Source organism: Equus caballus, chromosome 14 (genome assembly GCF_041296265.1).
Source record: "Equus caballus isolate H_3958 breed thoroughbred chromosome 14, TB-T2T, whole genome shotgun sequence".
Lineage (NCBI taxonomy): Eukaryota > Metazoa > Chordata > Mammalia > Perissodactyla > Equidae > Equus > Equus caballus.
This window is the reverse complement of record NC_091697.1, coordinates 71,852,624-71,878,817: the sequence shown is the minus strand read 5'-3', so window position 1 is coordinate 71,878,817 and position 26,194 is coordinate 71,852,624. Positions and strand designations below refer to the sequence as shown.

The 26,194-nt window shown below is 41.3% G+C and overlaps 1 protein-coding gene across 8 annotated transcripts in view; it reads right to left on the bottom strand.

The window, feature by feature from the left end:
* SEMA6A (semaphorin 6A) overlaps window positions 1-26,194 on the bottom strand; it is a 126,818-nt gene that overhangs the window by 98,186 nt on the left and 2,438 nt on the right. The gene's annotated exons all lie outside the window — the stretch shown is intronic.

Here is a 26,194-nt window from a genome sequence, read left to right as displayed (position 1 = left end):
AGGCACTCCTTCCAACCGCTGTCACTACGGGTGGCCCTTCCTTATCAGAGTTGGTTTCTGGGATCACTGAGGAGTCTCCTTCCCAGTCCTCCTTCCCGAGCGTGGGGTCAGGCACGATCTAGGGCACGGATGTGGTTTGCAGTTTCCTTGTGTACTTCTCAGGACAGGCCTCCCACGACCCTCAGAATGGAGTCTGCCTGCCAAGCAGGACTGAGATCATTATATCAAAATGTTACAAGGACAAAAACGGATTTGTCATTACTGTGATATCATCATTTCTAGTCAATGTTTCTCTAAGTTGGTATTTATTGCTTTTAGACTTTGGCATAAAAGGTGATGTGGAGAGGGTTTATCTGCAGCCTCACCCTCCACTGTTACAGGAAACTATGTCCCAGGCTTATTCATGTGCTACCTAATGGACGTGGTTGCACTGGAAAATGGCAGCTCAGAGTGGGAAAGTAGAGACAAAGGCTGACCTCGTCTCTCCATGTAGGACTGGAGATGCCACTCAGATGTGGTGAAAACCTGCTCTGAAAGGGGAGACTTCTTGGCCCCATCCAGTTCTGCAGTCCATCAAAACTGCAGGGGTGATGGTAGAAATAAATCCTCATTTGCCTTTTAGAATTAGGGGGACACAGTACTGAGCTATCCTGTGAGGTTGTTAGGACAATTCAGGTTGTTTGTAAAGGCAGCAAAGCATTTTGGAAGCAGGAAGATTTAAGAAAATGAGAAATCATTTCAATCATAAGTATGTGCTGGAAACCAAGGGCAGAGTCTTAGTTTACTGGAGTCAAAGGTCTGAAACCTGAGGCTAGCCGTAATCCTAAAGGCCACTGAGATTAGTGTCACTCTTCTTATCACCAGCTCTCTCACCTCAGCGCCATTTGCCTACGTGGCCTTGGGGCTATGAGGCAAATACTGGGTTCCCATGACTCCACAGCATGTCGAGGTCCAAGTTAACCACTTCCCCGAGACACTCTGATTGTTTTATATCTTGAAAGATAAACTACCAACAAATACCATCACATCCCTGCAATGCTGTTAGCTAGCTGTCTAAAAATAGTTTGTTCCCCTTTTTTTCTAAGACAACTCCATTTTTGCACCCCACACTCCACGTATCCTCATATCTCATGTCCACGTGTCCTTTGGACCAATGCCTCTCAAACACCAATGTGTGCACCAATCGCCTTGTTAGAATATAGACTCATCCCCAGTTGGTCTGATGTGGGGCCTGAGCATCTGCATTTCTAATAAGCTCTCAGGTGATGCTAATGATGCTGGTTGGTGGGCCATACTTCCAGAAGCAAGGCTTCAATCACTTGTCAACCTGATCACAGGGCTGTAACTAGGTAATGACTGGGAGCCCTTCCCCAGAGTCAGCAGACTCTCCAGCTTGCCTGGAAATCCCCCATACTCATCACACAGATCCTTACCCTAACCCCTCCAACGAACATAACAGCACAAGGGGTGATTACAGAGCTTTCAAAACGCAGATCCTGAAAACTCTCCTGAGCCCCTATTTCTCCTGATTCCATCTCCCCAGACTTCAGCCATTCCCACCTCTTTTTATTGCTCATTATCGCTAGTCTGAGCAAACACAAGCTTCAGCCTGATAAGCAATCAACTGACTTTTCCATAAATATAGATTCTCATGAAAAACAAAAAGAAAAGGGAACGAAATGGAGAGGTGTTATATGTTCAATTTATTTTCGGTTCCAAACCTATTTTTCCCTTAGGCTTGTTGCTTGATTTCCATTAAGTCATTCTGTTTGCTCTTCGCCTTTGCATCAGTTTTTCCTGTTACTCCAGAAAGACTTCAAAAGGATTTTTAAAAATCTATTAGCTTTAAAAAAAAAAATCTATCTTTTTTTTTTCTAGTGGCATTAAAGAAATGGTAGGTAATACCTGGGCATGGGTACCAAGTGTCCTAAAGAAGTATAGCACTGATGTTGCTGAAAAACCTCATATTCAATTTTATGGAAATACTTGTTTTGATCCTTTTCTTCCAGGTCATCCTAATTGTCTTTTCAGCCAAGGCATGTGCCAAACCCTCTAAATATATTCACATTACATTTGTATTTGTTTATTTTTCAATATTCCAATATGTGAAATTAACTCCTAAGAATTAACTCCTAAAACGTCAGCTGATTTAAGGTATGTGTTATCGGAAATTAGTACTCTTACATATTCTTAAGATCAAAGGGCTATATTTTAAAAGCTATGTTTTACTTAACTATTTGATTAATATTCTCTTAAGTAATGTACTGATTAAGAAAAGGCCTTTGCTTTATCTATTAAGGAAGCTTCTACCTTAGAAGCTTTTATTTCATAACAGTATTACTAAGAAGCAAGCATTAAGGCTGGCTAATTATGTCTTTGGATCTAAACCAGAGGAGAAACTCCAATGATGTAAACTGCTATACATCTGATACTTAATAAAAGAAGCTGAATGATCCCTTGAGTCAACACCCATGAACGTAAAGCATTCTGCAAATAAGGAGGGAACATGATCAGCACTATTAATTAAAGAATATTACATCCAGAACTTTGCAATATGTAAGTTACTCTTTGAAAGGAGCTGAAGTGCTCTTACGGGCTGCCCATTAATGCTCTCTCCAAGTGTGCTGAACCTTATCACTGGACATACATTTTGTGCTGGCAGACTGGCCCCGGGGCCATCACGGTTCTTGTGGAAGACCATCTACCCTATCACTTACACTAACACCTGCAGACAGGGATGTCTGGCAGCCCTGGAACTTTATTGTCTAGTTTTGGGTTGATCGGTCTTGAATTGGTTCCAAAGCTCTGTGGGTATCAACACAGCTGGGCACTACAGAACAGTGAGGGCCAGTTATGATGCTTTCACCCTCCTTGACAGCTTTCTTTTCTTTCTTTCTTTTCCGTACTTGAGATTTGATTTATGGACCTTAATTCTTGCTTCCAGGGAGGACTGGCACACTCTCGATACTGTCCATTTAGCTGCCATGGCCAAGTCAGCTCAACAATGGTTCTCAAGACTCATGGTGCGTTTCAGTGAATATCACATTTCTTGTCACACTGGAGCAGAAAATTCGCTTTAGGGTGGTATATGGAGGAAAGTTTCAAGCCCCTGCCGTGGAGGACAGAAACTGTGCATGTCATTCTATACAGACAACTTTGAAAATGGGTTCCCGAGGGTCGCCATGGGCTGCTAATACATCTTGGGGTTTTTGATGGTCAAGAATTATAAAACAGACCTCCCACTATTCACATTATATTCAAAGTTCTTTTCAATTTATAGTCTATAAATATAATGGTGTATACCACGCAAAAGCTACTGTTGTGTTTAAATAATATATTTTTCACTACTTCTTCAGTTGGAAGGTTTTACCATATGTTTCCAAAAGTCCCCTTTTCAATGGGAAAACCGGGGCCAGGGACAAACGAGCTTGCCTTCAGATTACACCAAGGTAACAAAAGATATAAGAAGACAACTTCATTCTCTTTGCCTGTAGAGCTTCAATTCACCTGAAAACAGTACTGCTCTGCACAATTCCATCCTGTAAGCCGTAATGGACAACGAAAAGGGTTTCGTCATTGTCCAAAAACATTTTAAACTGTTCTTACATGAATGCTGCCTTGGAAACTAAAGGAATAATGGGACAGGCCTGGTCTTCTCTGTCTACAATTTTTACTTCTAGAAAGAAGTGTACAATAACTAAAGCATGATCTTAGATATAGTTTAAAGGTTTTCAGAGCTAGCTGATGGGAAGACTAACTAACCACTTTTCAGGCTCTCAAAGAATCAATTAAAAAAATAAATATTAGCATAAGCAAACAGCAAAACGGACCTCATAAATCATCTCTTAGATGTCTCTGAAAATTCAGGGGAAACAAATCGCATATTAAATTCCCTGAATATAGCCAAGAATCTCCTAAGAGGTTACTTTATAGGCCTCTACCAAATGAGGACTGAATCAAGAAAGAAAAATTTCTCTTGGAGTCTGAGAAGTTAGCCTCAATAATGGGATAAATTCTGTTTTGCACCATCCCATAGCATATGGAGACCTCAGATACTAGAACACAATTCAGGCTAAAACCTGAAGAGAGATAAGAGGCAGTAGGATCTTGGTGATTACGTTTATCTTTGGAGAAGACTAGACTATCATGAAACGCTCATAACATTTGCTTTCTGGGGGAGGAAAAGGATGGGGGCTGGCATGGGGATAACTCCCGCTGGAAACCGCAGTCACCCATTGTTACCCATCCTCTGATGGAGGGTTAGGGAAGTTAATTTTCTTCACCTCTGCCAACAGTGACCAGAGAAACAAAATGTAAACAGAGATGGAAACCAGAGACAAGAAATAAAAATGATTTTATTTATAATAAATGAGAAATTACACTCTTATCTTCTAAGGAAGCATAAATGTCCAATTATTGTTAACAGAAGGTGCCATGTGAGTAGTTTTCTAGTACCAACAGGAATGCAGGGTACCATTTATGCAAAATTCACAAGACAGTGTTCCCCTATATCATTCAATCCGTGTATAAATTATAAATTTTCAGAGCATTTAATAGTATACAAACAATAATCAGAATGCTCAACCAATATTCATGCCCATCACAAACACCTCTCTGCCAAAGGCCAGGCTACTTTTAGGACTGGTGATAGCACACGTTTAAGTCAACTGGCTGTAACTGGTTCCATTGCTCATGGGCCTTCTAATTGAGCATCTTCAGATCATGGTTAAGTCAGTGATGGATCCTAACCTTGGACAAATAGAAAATAAGGAACTGCATTCCTTTACGGTTTGAATGGAAAAGCATTGGTGGCTAAAGAGTTTATTATTTAAGCAGCATTTTAAGCCATTGTTATTTTAAAATATGAATGCTATAAATATCCTTCAATTATTCCAGGTCATTAATTTCCATAATATTTCCTTTTATGACTACTTCTAAGCGTCCTTGGTTTTATTTTAAAAGCAAAATAAACATCTACTGAAGGTTAGTCACAAATTTCACAGTCAGCAATGTCTGGATTATTTTAAGAAAGGAGAGATTACCAAGAGAATGATTCTCTCCGAGGTTATCTGACACCATTACTCCACCTTTTAGCTCCTGAACTTGAAACCACGTCTGTGAAATAATACTCTAAAAGTGCTAATGTTAACAACATCTAATGATATAGAGAGCCCCGTGTCAGGCTCTGCGGGCTTGAAACTGTGCCTTTAAATGGCTCTACTCAATCACAGCAAAAGCAAAGGCGATGCCCAAGGAGAGATGTTGTCCAGTGACCAGCTTCTGAAGGCCCCGGCAGCACGCGCCCAGCACACATCGCTGTGCCCTGCAGTCCGCAGACCGTCCACAGCGCCCAGGTGCTCTGCATCTCACAGTAAGGATGGCACCTTAGGTTGACCTGGGGCTTTACACTGTGTAAAAACAGAGATGACATCATTTGCTCTGTACCAAAACCTTGGGAGAAAAGCTTGGCTCTCTATTCATCTCACACTTGAGGAATGTTACTCTCAGGACGGTTAGTTAAATCAGAGGCTCCCCAAATTGACTGATCATCACAGTTGCCTGAGGGACATTTGACTCCTGTAGATTCCCAGGCCTCGACCCTGGAGATTCTGATCAGGCAGGTCTTTGGCAACCCAGTTCCCCAAACAGCTTCATGGCTACAATTCTCACCCTTAAGGACAGGAATCCAACATTGTCAGAAGAGGGCTTGGGTTAGCTCTGTTATTAAATATTAGCATCCATTAGCACATTCAGCAAGTACCACATTGAATGCAAAGAGGATTAGAGTATAGTCTCTGTTCTTGGGGACCGCAAAGGTGAGTGGCTTTATGGAATTCGTAAAGTGTCACTTGGATGAGATATGGGCCATGACCAAAGAGAAAGTGGGTAGAAGAATCTAGAGGGGGAAGGTGGAGGAGGGGAGTGACTCAGAAAGGGCTTAGGGTGTAGAGAAGCTGGAACCAAATTTGCCCTGGCTACAATTCCAGTGTAGAATCACTTCTGCATGATATTCTCTAGCACACACACACAAACACACACACATACTCTCTTTGCAGCTTATGCCTCATCAGCATGCTTACATGAACAGATTTGGAGGAAAAGACTGAAAATAGGAAACGCTTATCTAGTGCTTACTATGTAACAAACCCTTACAGCAATCTACACATCTTGACTCATTTAATCCTCACAAAGACCCTAAAAGGCAGGCACTATTGCTATTCCATTTTACAGAGGAGAAAACTGAGGCACAGGGAGGTTAAGTAGTTTGCCTGTGGTCACACAGCTAGTGAGTGGTGGTCTTGGGTTTGAACCCAGGCTCCGGCCTCTCTGCAGATGACCACTGACACGCACCTCTCTTCTCTTGTGGACAAGTTTCATTTGCTGAAGCTGGTCCCTGCCCTCCACACTCCAGTTCTGACTTGATTACTGAATTCAGATATAATAGGTATCTCAGAGAATGTAATCACAACAAGCTTGCTCTATCAGCTCCCTGTTTGCAATTAAACGGAGACACGCTACAACAACAACATCAATAATCCCACAGAGGAATGAGGATGTCTGGACTGACAACTTAAAGTATCAGGAGCCGTCAACTTTCTGACAGCCAGGGTAGCGCTTTAAAAAATACCTGCCTGCTGTTTGCCACAAGGACGCTCCCGAGGGTCCCTTACAGGATCCGTCTATAGATCCTGACTCAGTTATATACCCAAAATACCCAAACCTGAAGAAATGATGACAACGAAAAATGTAGGCATACCAACCACTACCCACCAAACGTCACTGACGCCAGTCAAAGAATTACTGATTAGCCTGGAGAGTACTGCCAGGCGAGCCGTGCACTTCGTTGCTCATCTTTAAAATTCCCCAGAATGTGTAAAATAAGTGTCTCTATGGCCTAAGGCTTCCTCTGATATTCACACTTCTTTTTAAAAAAGGAGTTTGTAGCCAGCCCTCCTTTTCAACATGTTTTAGTTTGCCAAGCTGAAAATACGAAGCACAATGGTTGGGCAAAAGGATAAGAACACGTAACTTCACACTGACGATCTTTTTATTCAACAGAAGAAGGTTTCTTCTCTTTTTCCAAACCAGGGCAAGGACAGGTGCCATGGGGTACTGTGGGAATGAAATGGGACAGTGCATGTCAAAGAGCTTGGAAAAGCCTTGCACTAATTACTTGCTCACCTTCGGGTCAATTAATGATTTGGTACTCAGTGAAATCCTCCAAGGTTGGGCCCGTAACGATGATGCTCTCCCCATCTCTCAGCACAGCTGCATAAGGCCACGGAGCAAGTTAGGTAAGTGCCGAGGAGTCGGAAGATGACACGGCCTCCCACTTAGGCGGGGCATTAGCCCGCATCCTCTCTACCAAGAGGAGAGTTCACATGTGTCAGCCTCTGAATGTGCAAGTGCAGATGGGATTCTCTCAAAACCTTTTTATATCAGCGGGGGACAATCATACTTACTTACAGGCAGTGTTAATAATGGGGCAATTTTGCAAATCCAATAGAAAATTATTTCATAAGTGACGCCATATGTGGTCAGATATGACAAAAAGGAAAATATTTTCATTCAACCATTGCCAAAATATACTAGAAAGTTAAAAAAAATTAAAATTTGGGGGGAAGGGATAAACAAGCAATGATGGAGATCCTGTCTTGGGAGAGAAGCATCTCCCTGCACAGATGAGGGCCCAGGAGGAGGTGGCTGTGTTGTAGAGCGCACTCATTCATCCCCAAGAATTCTCGTGAGCTACCAAAGGACACTTCTCCATTTGGAAAACAAACAGGGGCTGTATTGCTAGTTTGCAAACTGCTTTGAAAACTATGGAGGACAAATAAGTACATATAGTGGCTTCAATAATACTCTGTGCATTATATAACTTTGTATCAGAGCTGTTTTTTGTGACTGCATTGGGAAACATTTTAATGTATTCATTTTAACTACAAATAGTCACCTCATTTACCTTTAAGCACTTGAAAATTCACCAAGTATAATTTTAGCCTAATTTCTTATGAACCTCCGTGTAACCAGTGTAGGGAGGCCACCTCTGAACTCAGAGTTCAGTCCCTCAAAGGGATTAAATCTTAAACACACCACCACGTCGACTGCTTTGGCTGATCATGCTTGGTGTCATTAGTTTCTATTTAATATGGCAGCTGATGCCTTGTGGTCCCTTGCAAATGGGGGAGAGCGGAGCCTTGGAGAGAAGTGAATTATAATTGCCTGCCGCAGGACTGTGTGGCGCTGCCTGTGACAGCGGCAAGTGGAGAAAAGAGGAAAGCATTAGAGAAGGTCTGTTGTACTGATGAAGTGGAATTCCTAGAACACACTGTGCTATAAAATGAGATTTGGCTCCACAGTGCTGGGAGCAAACAATGGACTCAATAGTACCCAGCACTGGTTGCTGGGCATATTCTAGCTCCTTTAGTCGGAGCTGCCTTTCATTCAAGGGAGCAGGAGCCACGCTGGAGAATGGAAAGGAGAGGGTGTACTCCTGGTCCAGAGAAATCCTGAGAATAGGATGTTAGGGGAAAAAAACCAAGAGACTTTCAACCCCAGTGAATACCACGATAAGACATCCTTTCACACTCAACACAGTACAGCTTCAACCAAGTCCATAATTTTTTTTGGATAACTAACTAAAGAAATGACTAGAAAAATGTGTGCAGCCTCTTTAGTTGGGTTATTATAGCTCATGTTTTAGAAAGATCTGGGTGGAGGATGGGTCCTTCTTAGATCTTTCTCTCTGGAAAAAGATAGAGAAAAGGAAGCTTTAACAAGCAGAGGTAGGAGTGGGGGCTGCAAAGAGTTGGGGGGAGCCCTCTATTCTATGTCCTAATCTGGACATGATCTGAGTTCATGAAAAACAAGCAATGAACAGTAACATCAGTAAACATATGCTAAATCACCTATTATAAAACTACATCCTGCCTTAGAAAGAAATTGTCAGTCTCTAGATGGGTAACAGATTCTACTAGTAATCAGCCAGGAGGTAAGAGTTTGTTTCCAACTTGCAAAATTGAGAGGAAAAGAGAGGGGAGAATTCCTACTCAAAAACTGCCCCAGGCACTAAAAAGACAGTTTAACTGTTGAAATCAAAGACAGTTAATCGTAGCCTGTACAAGTAGGAGCAAATCCACCTAATTATGAATGGGGCATTGTCAAACCAGTTTGCCCCTGAAATACTCATTTTAAACTAACTTAGGCTTTAAAAAAAATCCATTTGAACCAAAAAATTTGAACAAAATTATATTGCAGCTATTACTAATCAATTACAATTAAAGGTATGAAATGAAGTACATAGATTCTGTTTGAGGGTTCACAGGTAGGTAATAGGTAATCATTTTCATAAAGTATTTGTTCAAAAAATACTGCATAGAAACTAAATTCATGAAGAAAATTCTGCACTTCGAGGCTTGCCTTGGTCGGGGGTGGGCAAAGTCCCAATGAGCCCTGATTTGCCACCTTTTTGAAAGGGTTCAGTTGTTAAGCACATACACACACACAAAACAGACACTACATATCCCTGTTGGAGGTTTCATGTCAAGGAGCCCAGGAACCAAGAATCCCTGAGTATGGGAAAGCTCAGTTTCCAGCAAGGCGCCCTCCCTAAGCCGGGAAAGGCCGGCTTGGGCGCTGAGATGGTCACTGGCAGGTCCAGCCCATTCCTGCCTTATTTGTTCAGATCATTAGGAGGGTGCCAATTAGCGCCTATTTTCATGAAGCTTTTTGTGTTATGAACATCTGTCCACTAGCATCTGGCCAGGGCCCAAGTCCATTTCACGAGAAACACCAAACAGCTGTCAGATGGCCCTGAGTTTGGGTGAATATCAAAATGAACACAATCGTTCCTGGCCTGGAGGAGGGGCCCCAGTTCCTATCGTTCCTATCATCCATCTCTGGCTGGACCCAGTCTCCAAGCTCTGCTTGTTAGCACATTTCCTAACTCCTGACTAGCAATTTCCTTATTTTTGTAAATTAGGCTTTGCCCACCGGAGTAACACTTGGGACAGATAAAGCCAGAATTAACTTGTGTTTGCTTGAGAGCTAATGATCATTTGACCCTCGTTTTTCTTCTTCAATCACCCAACTCCTTTTCTGCCTTCTCATTACCTCAGGGAAGCAGGGATGACAGCTGAGTCGGAACAGGGATTTACTTTCCAAACCATCCACTTTGCTGTGTAGTGGACCAACTATCAGGTTTTGTGAAAAACAAGTGTTTAAAACCAATGAATCAAATTGACATTTTTGTCTTAGTGGGGTAAATTCATGCCACAAGTAACAAAGTTTTGTTGCAGAAAATAAACTTTTTATATTTATACATTGATTTTGAGTTAGATATTAAATTACCAGAGATCTTTGGGCCCTCTTTGTTAGTGAAAATTCCTGAATGTTGTGATTCCAGGTATAACATCAACTACAATCTAAATGCTGTATCCAGAAAAGTCACCGAGTGAGAAAACCCTCAGTTTTATTCCCTTGAACTCTCTACATCCTCTCTTCCCAGAGTACAGGAAGGCAGCAGCTCGGGGCATGTGACATAAGCCTGATAAACACAGGCTTCTAACTGAGTACTAGGGCCAACAAAGGCAAATGAAAGCTGGAGCAAAACTCATCACCTCACCTAACACTTTATTTAATATTTTGGAAATATCAATAGGATCTAATATATAATATAGCTCAATGCACATAGTAGGTATGTATTAAACATTTCCTAAATAAAATGAAGTAATGAATGGTTATTCAATCAGTTATTTTTAAATCATGCCTTGAAAAACAAAAGAACACAGAGAAAGAGACAGAGATGGAAGCAGGCAGAAAGACTCATCTGGACACTCTCATCTTGTCTTTTCAGTTTGAACTTATATCCCAAGAGCTATATCTTGCTGGTGACATAAAACTCTGAATTCAGCCAATTCTATTAGAAGGACTTGGTGTCAACGTATAATAGCTAATTTTTATTGAGTGCTTACTATGTAACAGGCATCGTTCTCATTTAGTCACCAGAACCACGTTATGAGGTAGACACTGTTAGTATTCCCATTTTACAGATGAGGAACATGAGGCACAGAGAGGTTAAATAACTTTCCCAAGATCTCGTTACCAACAGAATAGGAAACTCCAGCTCTGCATTTAATTAGTCCATCACATCACCCCCATAGAAGAAAAGAAGTTGACTTCCAAGGGTAATTTTGACACTCAGCTTCATTTTCCGTGTGTCTAGCACTAATGTGGTCTTAGTTGTTCTTCCTGATCTTAGTCTAAAAGCTTTAAGGAAATCATCATCATCATCATCAGGAACCATTTTTATCGAATTCATGTCAGTCACTGTGAGCTAGATGTACCTTCGTAACCCACTGAGAATGCCAACATTACACATGCGAAAAATAGCTACCGAGTCTGAAATTTACCCTCTCCACTTATTGCAGACTCTGGAGTATGCTTACTCTTCATCCAAGAAAAAGTGGAGTTGGCACTACTGTCAGAAAGTACTTAATGCCACAGTTTAGGCTGCAACGCATGCTTCTCTTCTTAACATCTTCAGAGAATAATCTATAAAGTGCTGGAATTTACCCTTTGAAGGTTTGGAATACGATAGTGTATTGAAGTTTGAGAACTCTTCCCTGAGGGCTAATTATGCCACAGACTTTGAGGCTGTCTGGCCAAACATCGCCCACCCAATAGTCACTGAAACTTTTTTCTTGACACTTGTAATTTTTATTTAAACTTATTAAAGAAGGTCTTTTAGACTTATTTAGACACAGCTTATTTTATCATATATGGCTCTTTTGCATACACAAATGAAAATATACGTGAAATTAACTGAATAACGTAGTCCTAAAACTCCTTGTTCAGTGTTTGATTTTGTATTCAAAGTTTGACTTGAATTCACAGTCATCGGTATGTCTGTTTTCCACACAATATTGTCCTCTGTGCCACCAAGAGCTCTGGTGATGGACACATTTAAGTTTGTTCACAACCTTTCAAACGGGGTATCATAAACTTCTTAACACTGTATTTAGAGATAGTGTCTAGCGGGGCTGCGTTAGCTGCTGACTAGATGGTAAGACACTGTTTTCCCACCTTTCATGGCATTTAAACAAAAGTGGTTGTTTTGAGATTAAGTAACACTAGAGGGCAGCCTACAAGTTAGAAACAAGTAACACTACACCAATGCAATAATCTGACATACCACAATAAATAAGTAATGTATAGTTCAGTTCAATACGATGACACCAACTCAAACATAGTGTCCCAACGTAAAAAAAAAAAAATCAGATTATTTCTTAACGTTTAATTTGAATGTGCCTTTAAAACAGGACATCAAAACAAACAATTTTGTAAAGGTTTTCTTCCCTCTAGAAACACACAATTTGTTAAAAGTCCTTGAAGATACTTGATGTTTCTGATCCTGTTTGTTTCACTTCTATTTTTCAACCTCTTTTTAAAATACAAAATAAAACTTTATTTTACTAGAGCATAAAACTGTCCTGTTACAAGTTTTATTTAGAAACCCCTGAAAGAAAAATGCAATGTGAAGGGTAAATACAAAATATTCATCTTTATAAGATTCTTTTTTATAGTATCAATACTTAGTTGTTTTCAACTATTAAAGGCCTCAGAGGATGGACAACTGGACAAGCGTACTACGGCATTCTTATCTAAAGATTGAAACCATAAAACGAAATCCGTGATACCTCAATGACCTGTGTGGTGAAGAAATATTTATTTCTAAATAAAATATTACTGAACACATTTTTCCTTCCACTATATAAGCAGCATTCAGTTTTAGCACAATGCAATGAAAAAGGCCTAGCTGTCTGCTAACCCTGTCTTATTAAATAAACAACACAATTTAGGTGTGATGCGTGTTTTGTGAATTACATCATCTGTAACATTTCAGTTGCATAAGGCAACTCAAGAGAAAAATACTCATATAAATATGCCCAAGGCAGGGTGGGGAGGAGGGAAGGAGGGACAAACACATGTATATCTAATTTCAGAATTCAAAAACTTGCATAAAGTAAAATGGTTCAGAATGAAAAAAATAGGAAACAGGTGGCTGGATGTATGCCCCGATTCTTACATGACTGACTCACTGGCACTTGTTCTTGCTGCACTTTTGTACCAGGTTTTATAGACGCGCTGGATGGTACTCAGTCTTCCTCATGTTATCAACCTCATATTATGGTATTAACCTTTCTAATGTGGGAGAAAGTGGTCCCAGCTGCCAGACCAAATGCGACAATTTAAACACTCTTAATTTTAAGATCTTTAGCACTGGTTTCACAGAGCTGGGTGTGAGCACAAGAGGATTAGGTCCAAGGCTTTGAGGTTTGGCCTATATATCACTTAACTATGGTTTATGATAGCTGTTAAACATCAACTATTTTGTTTGTAAACCTGGGTTCCTGTCTTGGCCAATGCCACAACTATCCATTCATTTCCCCAGATGTGACATCTTGGAACCACTCCTTCCACTCCTTACCCCACAAGTCCAACTGGTCCCCAAGTCCTGACGGCTATACCTTGCCAATACACCCAGATTTATTTCCTTTTTTCCACTCACATTGCTAGCAGATTTATATTTCTAAAACACACGAGTGATGATGTCATCTTCTTGCTGAAAGGCTTCAACTGCCTGCAGCTCCACGTTCCGCTTCTTCAGCAGGGCAGAGCTCCACAGCCTGCTCTCCATCCCCCTTTCTGTCCTCAGGGCTTCCAGGCCACATCACCATCACCATCACCAGGAGGACCCCTTGCTGTTCTGGGGCCAAGTCCTGCACTTCCCTGCCTCTGGGTCTTGGCACCTACCTCTCCCTGAGCCCCACTGCTTCCCTGCCTCCAACCCTGCCTCCCATCCACATTCTTTGGACACAGCTCAAATGCCTCCTCCTTCACAAAGGCCTGCCTGACCTCCCAGCTGGACAGAGCTGCTCCCTCCTGTCCTTCTTAGGATCCTTACCATTCTGCCTCTGGGATGGAGAATAGTCAGACCTTACAATAGTGATTTTTCATATATCTACATTCCTCAGTAGAATGTGGGCCCCATGTCTGTCCAATAGTAGGTACACAATTAATAAATTCTAAACTAGGGCATCACTGTGTTTCTGCAGTATCTAGAAATTTTCCTTGCCTAGAGTAGGTGCCAAATACATATCTGTTGAATTAAACTGAACTGCTGCTTTCACTAGACCTGGTAGCATGGATCACTGAGTAGAATGACCTTTGTCAGAGAGAAGATCTACTTAGTTGTGCCATACGGTCTACTTTATTCTGCGCTAAAAATGTGTTTCTGTTTCATAGGTACAAGTTTCAAGCCCCAGGGGGATATTCCTGCCAGGATATCTGGTTCAGCTCTCTGTTCCTCTGGTTTACCCTGCACCAGGGTCAAAGTTTCTACCCTCATGTTATTGTTTATTTTTATCCCTCTTATAAGACAGGACTAGAATCCCCAATGAAACATCCTCCACTTTTCAATTGATCTCCTCTCAGGTGACAGACTCAAGACCCTGAAAGCCCCTGGAGACAATGTCCTGAAATGGCAGGAGGAAGCCACTGTCCACTGCAAAGCAGGACTTTAGGTCCTAATTGCACGGGCCTCAGGTAGAGCCCTTGCAAAGATACTTCCCAACTTATTCTGTGGGTATTCAACCTGCACAACAGGCGTATGTGAGAACATCTATGGTGGGAAGACTGCAATCACTGTACAAGTTTTTTGAAGTACTGAATAAACAGTGCAATGACATGGAGAAGCACAAAACTCAGATTCAGAAGGTTGCAGACCTGTTCCAAGCACCTCCCTTACCAGACGTACATTCTTTGGCAAATGATGTGACCTCTCTGAACTTCCGTTATCGCATCTTTAAATTGGGCATAATAATACCTGCCCTGCCTAATCCAGGTTGTAATGACATTAAATGAGGCAACGTTTATAAAGGCACTTTGAAAAATATAAGTACTGTATAAATGAGGTCTTTATTATTCATAATAACACTGTTAAATACTGTTGATGTTGATCATCATCAGTAAGCCTGATTTCTAAATGTGCCATGGGACTCAGTGAGACGCCTCATAGGAGGAACAGTCCTGGGTTTGCACTTCACTGCCGGAAGCCCATTTGTCCCAACGACGTACCATCCCAGGAAGGTGTGTCTGTACTTTAAACACAGACAATGAGATATAATGAAATATGCAAATGTATTATGATGACTTTTAGTAGAACAAGCCCTCCAGTTAAGACTAGCTGTGGTTGACAACAAGCAAGAAAAAATACATTGTCTTAGTCTTACATTTTAAAACCCTTTCAAGTTCTGCTCAGAAGAATTTGCATTTCAATAACAATGTGATAATGTCAAGCTATTCACAACATTTCAAAGCCTTCTCTTGCACACCTGGCATGTTGTAGGATCTGCTGGGGAATTGGATGTGGCTGTTTTCTAACAGCAAAGGTAATTATGTTGTCTTTTTCATTCTTGGGAACGGATGTGTTTGGGCAATATTAACAGGTCTTGTGTTCTGGACATGACAAAATATGAAATGAAAGCTCCACCCTCCAAGATATCCCATGAGAATTAATTAATCAGCATATTCAACATGTTGAACTTCCCCTCATCACAAATGAAAGGAAACACCTTGTAGATAAAAGTTGACTTTTTAGTAGAAAACTTTTCCCAGTACTCTGAACATCCCTTTAAAAAAAGAGAAGGATCCAAAAGATAATTGCTACCTTTACTCTTAGCTACATATGAAACTATTCTGTCCTTCCTACTTCTGACACCAGTAGCATCTCCTCTTGGCTGGGCAAACATGGGATCATGCCACTGGGTTGACTTTATTTCTACGAAAAGTAAAGCTGTATTGCAGGCAGTGGGACAATCATCTTGAAAATTCAGATAATCACTACCCTAGAACACAGTACAGCAAACAGTACAAATCAATTTAATTTAGGTAATTTCTCATTAAGATGCTTATAGATTGGTAAGCTTAATTGTAAAAGCTAAGCATTTATAATTCATAAGCACAAATTACACTAGACTAGATGGGTTATATGCTACTAGAGTTTCGTATAAGCTACAAGATGATTATTCACACAGAAATTTAATTCATAAGTTGGCATTAATATATTATATCTAACTTTTATTAGACCCTCTAGTTACAAGTTGAATGTAAATAGCACATTAACATTATAACTCAGGTTCTTGATATCTGTTGTAAAACTCATGACACAGGAAAAAGTACTTTTAACCAAAAGTAAGGCCTATTTCTCTCCTGTACCTACAATATTTCTGGTCATTATGATTAGCTCTTGGAAAAGGGTAGTTTTAAGCAAAGGTAATACCACTTGGTCCACCGCCCCAGCACACAGTAGCTTTCATTCAAAAGAATTAGGATACTACTGAAAGTCTTATTCAGGGTTTGGAAGAAATGACCTCGAATCCAGCCAGCTAGGAGCCAGTAAGTATGAGCAATTTTGATAAGTAAATTCCTTTAAAATTTAAAACGGTTCCCCTAAAGATTCAAGGTACTCTGCCTCACTTATAAATTTCAGTTATCCCTTAAGTGATATTTCATTCTTTACATCACTATTCTGCAAATGATACAGAATCACATTTTTCCTATAATAAGAAGCTAGTGTGGTTTGCATGGCAAGATAATGGAAGCACGTTCAAGTCACTGCTGTCTGAAAATGTTCCACCGAAATACGGCCTCCAAGGTATTGATGCCTCAGAGGCACAAAAGAAAATCTGTAATCAGAAATCATTAATTAAGGTTAATTAAAGTCCACATTGTATTTGACTGACATCCACACAGAAGTGCTGCTTACTTTTCTTAAGGCTACATGTGCAATACTGTGTCTGACCAGACAGCAAAGAGTAATCACAATCTTGTTATTGTCGCGAGGACAGCAAACTGAATTCACACAAACTCTTCTTCCAACAAAAAAACCCTTCAGATCTGAAATGTTAGTCCCACTGTCCTTCCCACTCCATTCCTTTTTTTTAAACAACTAACTTATAATACCATAAAATGAGCAGGACCTATTTTCTGACCCTCCCAAACAATCAAGGGTCCGTAATACTGAATTTACAAATATGTGTTTTCTTTGATTCACAGAGATATTTGAGGGGGAGGTGGAGAAGGGCTGGGGCGATGATTGCAGCCTATGGGTAAGCCAGACCACATGATCAAAAACTGCTGTGACACTTAAAAGTGTTTCTCCACAAGGAATTCCGGTGCCCAGAAGCCTGGTGAAGCCAGTAGCAATTAAGGCCATGTTATCCTTTTAATTTACTTCAAATTATTGGCCTCTAAAATCAATCACTGAGTGTGGTTGGGTAAGGGAGGGGTCAATATAATAGTCACGTGCATTAAAAATGCTACACAAAAATTTTGGCAGGCTGCATCTGGGGAAATTTAAAACGGTTGCTTTGAAGCTCACCCTGAAATAAAAACTAGTCATTTTCTAGTGAAAAAAAAAGTGACTAATTTTCTAGATTAGGCCCATTTGTAATGAATTCAAGGTTTTCTTCTTCTGAATCTGCCTGGATTTTCATTTGATGCCTTACATTTCCTGAATTCAGTGCTGTTTGCTTCAAGTGTGAGATTGTTTTATTTTATGTTTTAATCTACAAAAGAATTAAATGGCTTGGCTTAGACTGGTAGGAGTCCTTGAAAGTCCACTTGAGAAATGGGAACTAAAACACTAAGAAGTGTACCAGTATCTGTCACACAAGGCCAAATTTACCTAACAAAGGAAAGCTGTGTTCTCCATCACTCACGAAGCACAGAAATCACTGAGTGTGTGTCTCTCTCTCTTGCAGCAATTTACTGCTCCAAATCTTTTCTTGAGTAGGTCACACAACATATACACAACTGGAGAGCTTTTCCTCATCAACCCTGAAGTCACAAAGCTAAAACCAAAATAGCAAAATATTGCAATTACAGCGAGGAAAAAATGCTCATATACTCAAGAGCTGACAAAGCAGTAGACCTATGGGCCAATGCTGCAAAATACAAGAAAATGGTCTCCAGCTCCTCAGTAATGTGTGTCAAACCTAAAAAAATCAAGGTTAAACCTGAAGCAAAGCACTAAAGGTTTACATTGCCATACCAGAGCACAACCTATAACACTCATGAGGTCATTTTATTTATGTAGCGATCTGCAGAGCCAAAACCAAATTATGAAACCGAAATTTTGAGCAAAGTCCTGAATGCCCTCATTTACCTCCCCATTTATGAATAGGCTTAATGAAGAGTTCGCACCCTTTTGCTTTCTTGTCGAAAGATGAAAGTGACATCAGCTCCTGGACTGTAATTTTTTACCAGCAGGACTGAGCAAGAGGCAAATCCTGGAGTAAATATCAGCTGGATGTGCACATAACAAGGTCCAGAGAGACACTCTCAGAAGTTGCCTCTTTTAATCCAACAGTGAATTATATGAGAAGCAGTTCTTTCAGAACACCACAACTGCCAGAATAGCTGCCAGGCTTGCAAGCCCTAGTATATCTCCAACCTTTCCCAAGACACCCCAACACTATCTGAGGCACTGAAACTATGGCAACCGAATAAGAAAGCAGCCTCCATGATTAATAGATGAAGATCCCAGCGACAGTGTCTAGCTAGGGCCATCATTCATGATGCGAGAAGAATTAGCACAGAATCCATCTCGAAAACCATTAACAAGTACTCTGCTTATAAAAATCCACCCCACTGCCATTCTGCTACATAGACTCCAGTTTGGAATGCTGTAAACAATTTGGTTTCTATTTATCGCTCACTATGCAGAGATGAGAATGTTCTTAGTAACTCAGATGCTCATGTTTTTAGAATAATGAAAAGCTTAATAGACCGGTTTTCCACCTGGGTGTTGGAGGCCTATGAACAAATGCATTCAAACACCAAAATATGTGAATGAAGCCACGTGGCTCTCCAGGGTAAAAGGGAGAGACAGTTGCTGAATTGTTTGAGAGTTTTTTGTAGAATGCAATTTTTCATAAAGCATTCCATTTTCAGAAAAGCAACATTTCCATTCACCAGCTCCATCAGTATTCTCTAGTTTCCTCACTCAAGGACAGTAGGAGTTGGGGGGAGGGGTGGGGAAGTGCTGGAATTGCTACTATATTAATAAAAAGATGGAATACTCTCCTTAAAAAAAGATTCAGGAATAGGAAAAAGGAAAGAAGAATGGATCCATCACAGAAAGCTTGTTTATAAAACTCTCATATAACATCAAATCATAATTAATATATTCTTTATTTCTTCTCAGTCTCTAAAATGTTTATTTTCCAATGGCGTGTTTTCACTGTGTTCAGCACCAGATCCTGTTCTGTTCTATACATGCTTCGAATTAAATCATGGCCAAAGGCTTAGTCTTAAACACATGGGAGGGCAGAAGGGGTAAGAGATGGGTAACTAGCATCAATTTTAGAGATTCTTCTGCTAAATTTTTAAAATTGGCGTAGATTCTTTTTAAATTAAATTTTCTACAGGCGGCAATTATAGGTTAGTTGGAAACCACCAGAAAGCACTGAGTCACATTCAGTGAAAGCCTCAGGTCTAAAGGCTATATGTGGCAGTATCTATTACTAACAATACTTTCAAAGCAACAATCATACTTGCAGCTCAGCTTGGAAGGACCTGGCTCTTCAGTCTTTGGGGCATGTTCATTGCTGATTTATTTCACTCTCCTTATATCCTCTTTCTACTTACAAAATTTAAGAGAAAATTTTTTCTTCCTAGATGAAAATAACTGTAATTCTAAGCCAGGGAGGGATTCCTACTCCTCCTGGGTGCAAGAGGAGTCCTTCAGGGAATTGCGGTGATAACACCAATTTATTGCCCCTTCTGCTGTGCCTTTTAGAAGTCGGATTCTTCTCACTGATAAGAGCTTGTCTGGCTATCATCTGAGTCAAATTTCAGGCTGTAGAGCAGCATATCAGTCAGTGGAGTTAATGCTGTCTCTATTGGGGTCAGCCTACTATTTCCTTTTTTTGGTGGGCAAGGTAGTGGTTTGCTTCTGCATGGAGATTCATGTTCTCCCAAACGGATTTCAGGCTTGGCCAGGGAAGAGTGACCCAGCCAGTGTACAGCTGCCATGTGTATGGCCACCATGAAGACCCTCATGCAGAAGTCCCAGTCACAGCCTCCTGGAGGAGTTGATTGGCTGCCAAGCTTCTCTCCTATGACAGGTGTGGTCCCTGGGGTCAATTCAACTCATCCCTGAACAGTCATTATAGGCTGCTCTCAGATTCCACATGTGGGTGCTCTCAGATTCTTTAGTGGGTGCAGACTGTGTATTTTATTTTTAAAGTGTTGGTAAGTGAAGGCTATCATTTTTTCTTTTTCTTTTTTTTTAAAGATTGGCACTGAGCTAACATCTGTTACCAATCTTTTTTTTTTTTCTTTCTCCCCAAAGCCTCCCAGTACATAGTTGATACTCTAGTTGTGCTATGTGGGACGCCGCCTCAGCATGGCTTGATGAGCAGTGCTAGGTCCGTGCCTAGGATGCGAACCAGCGAAACGTTGGTGGCCTGAGCGGAGCACAGGAACTTTACCACTTGGCCACGGGGCCGGCCCCCTAAGGCTATCATTTTTTTAAAACAACTATCCTTTGGGCTCTTATTTGATGTAAGGCCCTGTGCTGCTTGCTATTGTTTCATTTGTATAGTGTTTTTTTCTTCCATGTTTTGGGTGTGATATTTCAACTTGCAACATTAGGAAAAGGATCGTGACTCCTCTTCCCACGCAAGTCACTTTTTCACATCCTTCACAGCTTAAAACCCCTGACACTATGGCCAGCTGCAGTGTGAATGTTCATTTCTAGTCCAAACCTTGTTTCCTTTGCATCATCTCTTTATGCTACAGATTTGTGGCCATTTCCTTTTGTTCTCTCCCCACTAGGGCACTCACCATGACTACTGCCACCCAAATAAAAATAATGCCTTTTATTTCATGAGTGTGTATGGTGTGCCAAGCATTGTGCAATGAATTTTACAGATGTTATCATATTTACTCTTCTCAACAACCATAACAATATCATCTTGCCAGCATTTTACAAATGGAAACTGAGGCAGAGAAGTTAAGCAACTGGCTCAAAGTCACACTATTTGTAAATGGCAAAAAACGGGATGCAAATCCAAGTGTGTTGCGTCTGCCTAAGAAATGTCACCTCTGCATTGCCTCCAGAGCTGTCCACTGCCTTCCCTCTGACAGTTCCTCCACACTTCATGCCACAAAATCAAATGAAAATGCCCTCATTACAGCAAACAGCAAAACTTCTCTCCGACTCCTCCTAGTTCACCCTGATGTCTCTGTTCTACATTAGTGCTGACATCAACATGAACAATTTTAGAACTGACCTGAGCACAAACAATGCCCTTACTTCTAAATGACTGGCAGAGTGCCACTCCCATGACCTTGCCCAATTTAATGGTCACACTGAAAGCGATCTTTACTTGACACAGTTGGCATTCTGATAGTAAAGTTGCTATCCATGCTCGACGCTGATTGCGTGTTTTCAATGAATTTGAAGATCTTATTTAATTTCATAATGTGGTTTACACTACAATAACTTCAACACTACAAAAAGTCACTAAAATGACTTTCTTTTATGATTTAGAGGATGAAGGAGGGTCTCTGCTCGGCCCAGGGTCTGGAGAGAGGAGAAGGGAGTTAGCACCGAACTTTTCAAATTTCCAGAGTGCATTTCATATTTTACCATATACATCCACACTACTGATTTCATATTATTATCCCAGCAATGATAGAGGGTAGGAAGCCTAGGTTTACTAGTCACAATTTTATTGAATATCATGCAGCTTCAGAGAGGTTATCTGGCTTGTCCATGGTACTAAGAGTCTGACCCAGGTCATCCGACTCCATGTACAGGATCTTTAACAACAGTTATCATTGTACTGGTACAGGGCAGAAATGTGGGTTAACAGGCATACTGTTTTCTCTGGTAGAAAGTTGAATTTTAAAAACTGCTAATAGAAAACTCCAAACAAAAAGCAAGAGGGCTCTGTGGGCAGCGGTTAGAATGCAGAACAAATGAGGCCAAGGTCAAAAGCTCAATCCCCATAAGTGCTGGCTGTCGTCTCAGCTCTGTTTCTTGGCCAGTTGATTTCACCTCAACCAGGTGTCCCACAGATGTGTGCTCTCGGCCACAGAAGGGGACGGGGTGAGAGTGTGGGAATGAGCAGGCTCCAATCCATCACCAAGACCGGGACAACACCCCACAGCGAATGCTCCACTAATGGTGCGTGAGATATATCATCTATGTACATGGAAGACACACACACTCACACAGCCAGAGAAGTATCTCATTTGATGGAATCATGATGTAGAAAAACAAGAGCAGACAAAGTGATAAAATAAAGACTAGCTGTTTGCAAAATGATTCACTTTTTATTCATTCACTCATTCAACAAATACTTGTTATGAAGGGCCTATGATGAGCCAGGCACAGGTTTAGGTGATGGAGATGCAGCAGTGAATAAAACAGAAAAATGTCTATCTACACGGCATTATGTTCTAGTGGAAGAAAGAAAATAAATGAGGACAACATTTAGTTTGTCAGGCTGTGAAAGGTGTTAAAGAGAAAAAATGAGGCAGGTCAGGGGGTAGGAATTCACTGAGAAAGTGACATTTGAGAGGAGACCTAAAGAATGTGAGGAGCAATCATGCAGCTTTGTAGGGGAAAGAACTGTCGTAAGCCAAGAAAGAGGAGGTGCAAGACCCTGCAAAGGAGCCTGAGGAGAGCAGCTTGGCATGTTCAGGTAACCCCAAGGAGGGGTGAAGGTCAGAGAGGTGTGGACCCGAGTGCAGATCATGTGGGGCCACAAAGGTCATTGGGAGGACTTTGGCTTTTATTGGAATAAGATGGGAAAGCATCTGAGCAGAAGTGATCTGATCTGGCTTACCTTTAACAAAACCACTTTGGCTGCTGTGTTGAGATAAGACTATAGGGGGCCAAGAGCAAAGCAGGGAGACTAGCTAGGACGCTGGCACAATAACCCAGCAGGAGGGGACAGTGGCTTGGCCAACGTGAGGGCCACAGAGGTGCAAGACCTGGAGGAAGTCTGCATGCATTGCATTCTGAGGGTGCGGCCAAGAGCACTGAAGGTGGGACCAACAGCATTGCAGCTGGAATGGATGTGGATACGATAAAGAGGAATCCAGAATAACTCTTAAGTTTTTAGGCCTGAGCAACTCAAAAGATGGAACTGCCATTTACCAAGATGGAGAAGATTATAAGAAAAGAATATTTGGGGGAGAAAGATCCAGAAGTAGGTGTTTTGAACATGTTAAGCTTGAGATGTCCGTTAGATCCAAGAGGAGCTACCTAGCCTGTAGGCAATGAATATTTGAGAGATCCAGGAGAGGGGTCTGGGCTGAAGAGGTCATTTGGGAAACATCAGAGTATTGATAGTTCTATATGACACTCTCCGTTAGTGTAATTAGAATTATTCTAATAAAAATAGTTTTGCAAGAACTCATCTGCTTCACAAAGCAAAATACCCTCGTGTATATACTATACTGTAACAGTCCCCTGCTGAGAGGTATCCTGAACTCCCCTCTCCCCTTGAGGTTTGTGTGGTATGACATCTTATTTGCCCATTTCAAAGGGATTAAATGCCTCCCTCCCTTCCCGACGTACCATATCCCCAAGAGGCAACCATGTGGTTGCCAGCAGAGAATAGCTCAGTTGCTCTTGCAGTACATTTTAAGGCAGATGAGAAAAGCCTTCAGTCTGGAATAGAAATATCTCAGAGACAATTTGGCTCCAGGGCACCCCAAGAGAATGAGGGACACTAAGATGGGAGGGCACAGGAGGATGCTTCCAGGCTTCACCTTCCCCTGGAAGTGTGAACACCCAGGGAACACCCACTCCGGGAATAGGACAATAAACTGTGTGAACCTAAAAGGGGGGTGGGGTGGGGGCAGTACAGAGACACAGGCAGGCTTCCCTCGGCTTTATACTGCTGCAAATGGCAGATGCCTAATTAAAGCATTTGCAATTAGTTTGGCTTGTTCTGTGATTCCTTTCTGCAAACAAATAAGATGGGAGAATATATTAGCTCTTGGCAATCTAGTTCTAAAAAAACTTTTTCTCCCATCATCACTCTTTTGTCCTGCTCAGAAAAGAGCTGAACCACTAAGTACACGTAGTAAAGCATCTGACTTACCTCCTTGTTCAAAACAGTATTTTTCCTTCCATTTCATATGAGAGTGCAATTACCCATTTGCTTTTAAAGCATGAGTATTTATTTTGAATTTAATACAAGTTCTTAATTTGGATGTGTTATTTTTATTCAATGAAGATAACAGTCTTCCTAATTCTTCTATCCTTCTGATTCGACACACTAGGCAATGTTAACCGCCTACTCAAAACGCAAATGATGTATTTTGTAACGATGAGAAAAGCATTCACTAGACTTTGAGAGAACTTGAGGGATGCGTGTTTGTGTGTGTGTCTGTGTATGTGTAAATAAAGAGTTGCACTTATTGCCACTTTATAGCAACCTACTTGAAGGCATAGACTTTTTCTTCACTGTAGCAAAAAACACCAGGTCCACTTTAAGCGGAGAAAAATGAACCATGTGGGACTATCCTTCATTCATTTATTGGTTCAACATTTACTTGAGTTTCTACACTGGTTCTTACGAATTTTAACCTATTTAAACTTAGATATTTTCTCCAATAAGTATATTCTGCAGATGGATCCTGAGATAAGGATTTTGGGCATGTGCTGGACTTTTACATATGTGGGTGATATGCATTATTGAGATGTGGCCCATCTCCAAAGGGTGGTCCATGTAAAACATAACACTGGGAAGATTGTCACCACACAAACATCGTAAATAAGAAACAGGAACTAGACTGCTTTATATCAACCTGGAAAAAAAAGACATACAAAAATGAAGTTTTAAATCTGATGTTCATTCTTTTCTGCTTTCAGATAGGTTTGCCAAGTGCCTCATTTAAGAATGCCCTAAATCCAAAATAATAATAGAGAGCGGGAGTTACTCAAGATTCAAATAAAAGTTACCTATAAACAAGCATGAGTAAACCAAATTGAAATAGTTAGCGCAATTATTTTTTAACAGATAGTTTAGGTTAATAGGTGGAGACACGGTTCTGCCACTGTATTTAAGGTTAGGTTAATAATTAACTTTGGTGCCTGGAGTAGTTTAATCAAAGCTTCCTGTAAATCATAAAACTGTTCCATGCAGACAAAACAGGGTATTAAAAAACCATACAAAATGCTTGCAATCTTGACCTTTGGAACGTGTGGATAAGGTGTAAAAAAGTAAGATATTTTCATTTAGGATTGACACAGGCAACTTTACTTTTGGGAAAAACCTAAATAAAGGATTCATGTATCCAGAACCAACAATTCCCCCTGCTAACAGAGTGGCAGACTGTGGACTTGATGCCCAAGATGTATGTTGGAAGGTAGACTCAAAATTACAAGGATAGAGAAAGGCCAGGCAGAGCACAGGACCTCTCTCCTGGGAAGGACTTAAAAACCAGCGCTGGGGGGCATTAAATAGCTTTCCTGAGACCTACTGGCAGAACACTACAACTGGGTTAAACATCTTTTCAGATTTGAGGCAAAGAAAGTTGTGCGTACAAGTGTGAGAAAGTGTGTGTGTGTCTGTGCGCGCGTGTGTTTTAAACCTTTTGCAGATCACATTCAGCAGTAACTTGATTTCCATCCAGCCTAAGCAGAGCAGAGAGCGATCCCACGGTGGCCGTGCCTGGCCACTACATCCCCAAAGCAGCCACCTTTCTCCCAGGGACCTGACGCGCAGAACGGCCACTGGGGCTGCCCAGTGCAGTAAGGCCGGAGGACGCCCCTGGAAGTGCCTGTCTCGGCTGTGAAGACAACGGTTCATCCCTCTGCTTCACGCACACCTGGCTCCCTACTCCGCTCCTCCCTCGACACCCGCAGGCTGGAAAACGGCGCGTGGGGCGCAGGAGGCTGTGCATTTTGCATTTGGAGCTGGTACTTGCAAGCCAGCGAGCCCCAGCCAGTGTCCACACGCACCCACGCGCCAGCCGCTGTCCACACTGGCCGCACGGCATTCCAAGCTCTGCCCCTCAACCTCCCCTTCCTCCCCCACCCCTTCCTCGATTGCTTGAGAGCCTGGTCCAACAAGTGCAGCGCTGAGACCCCAACCAAGCT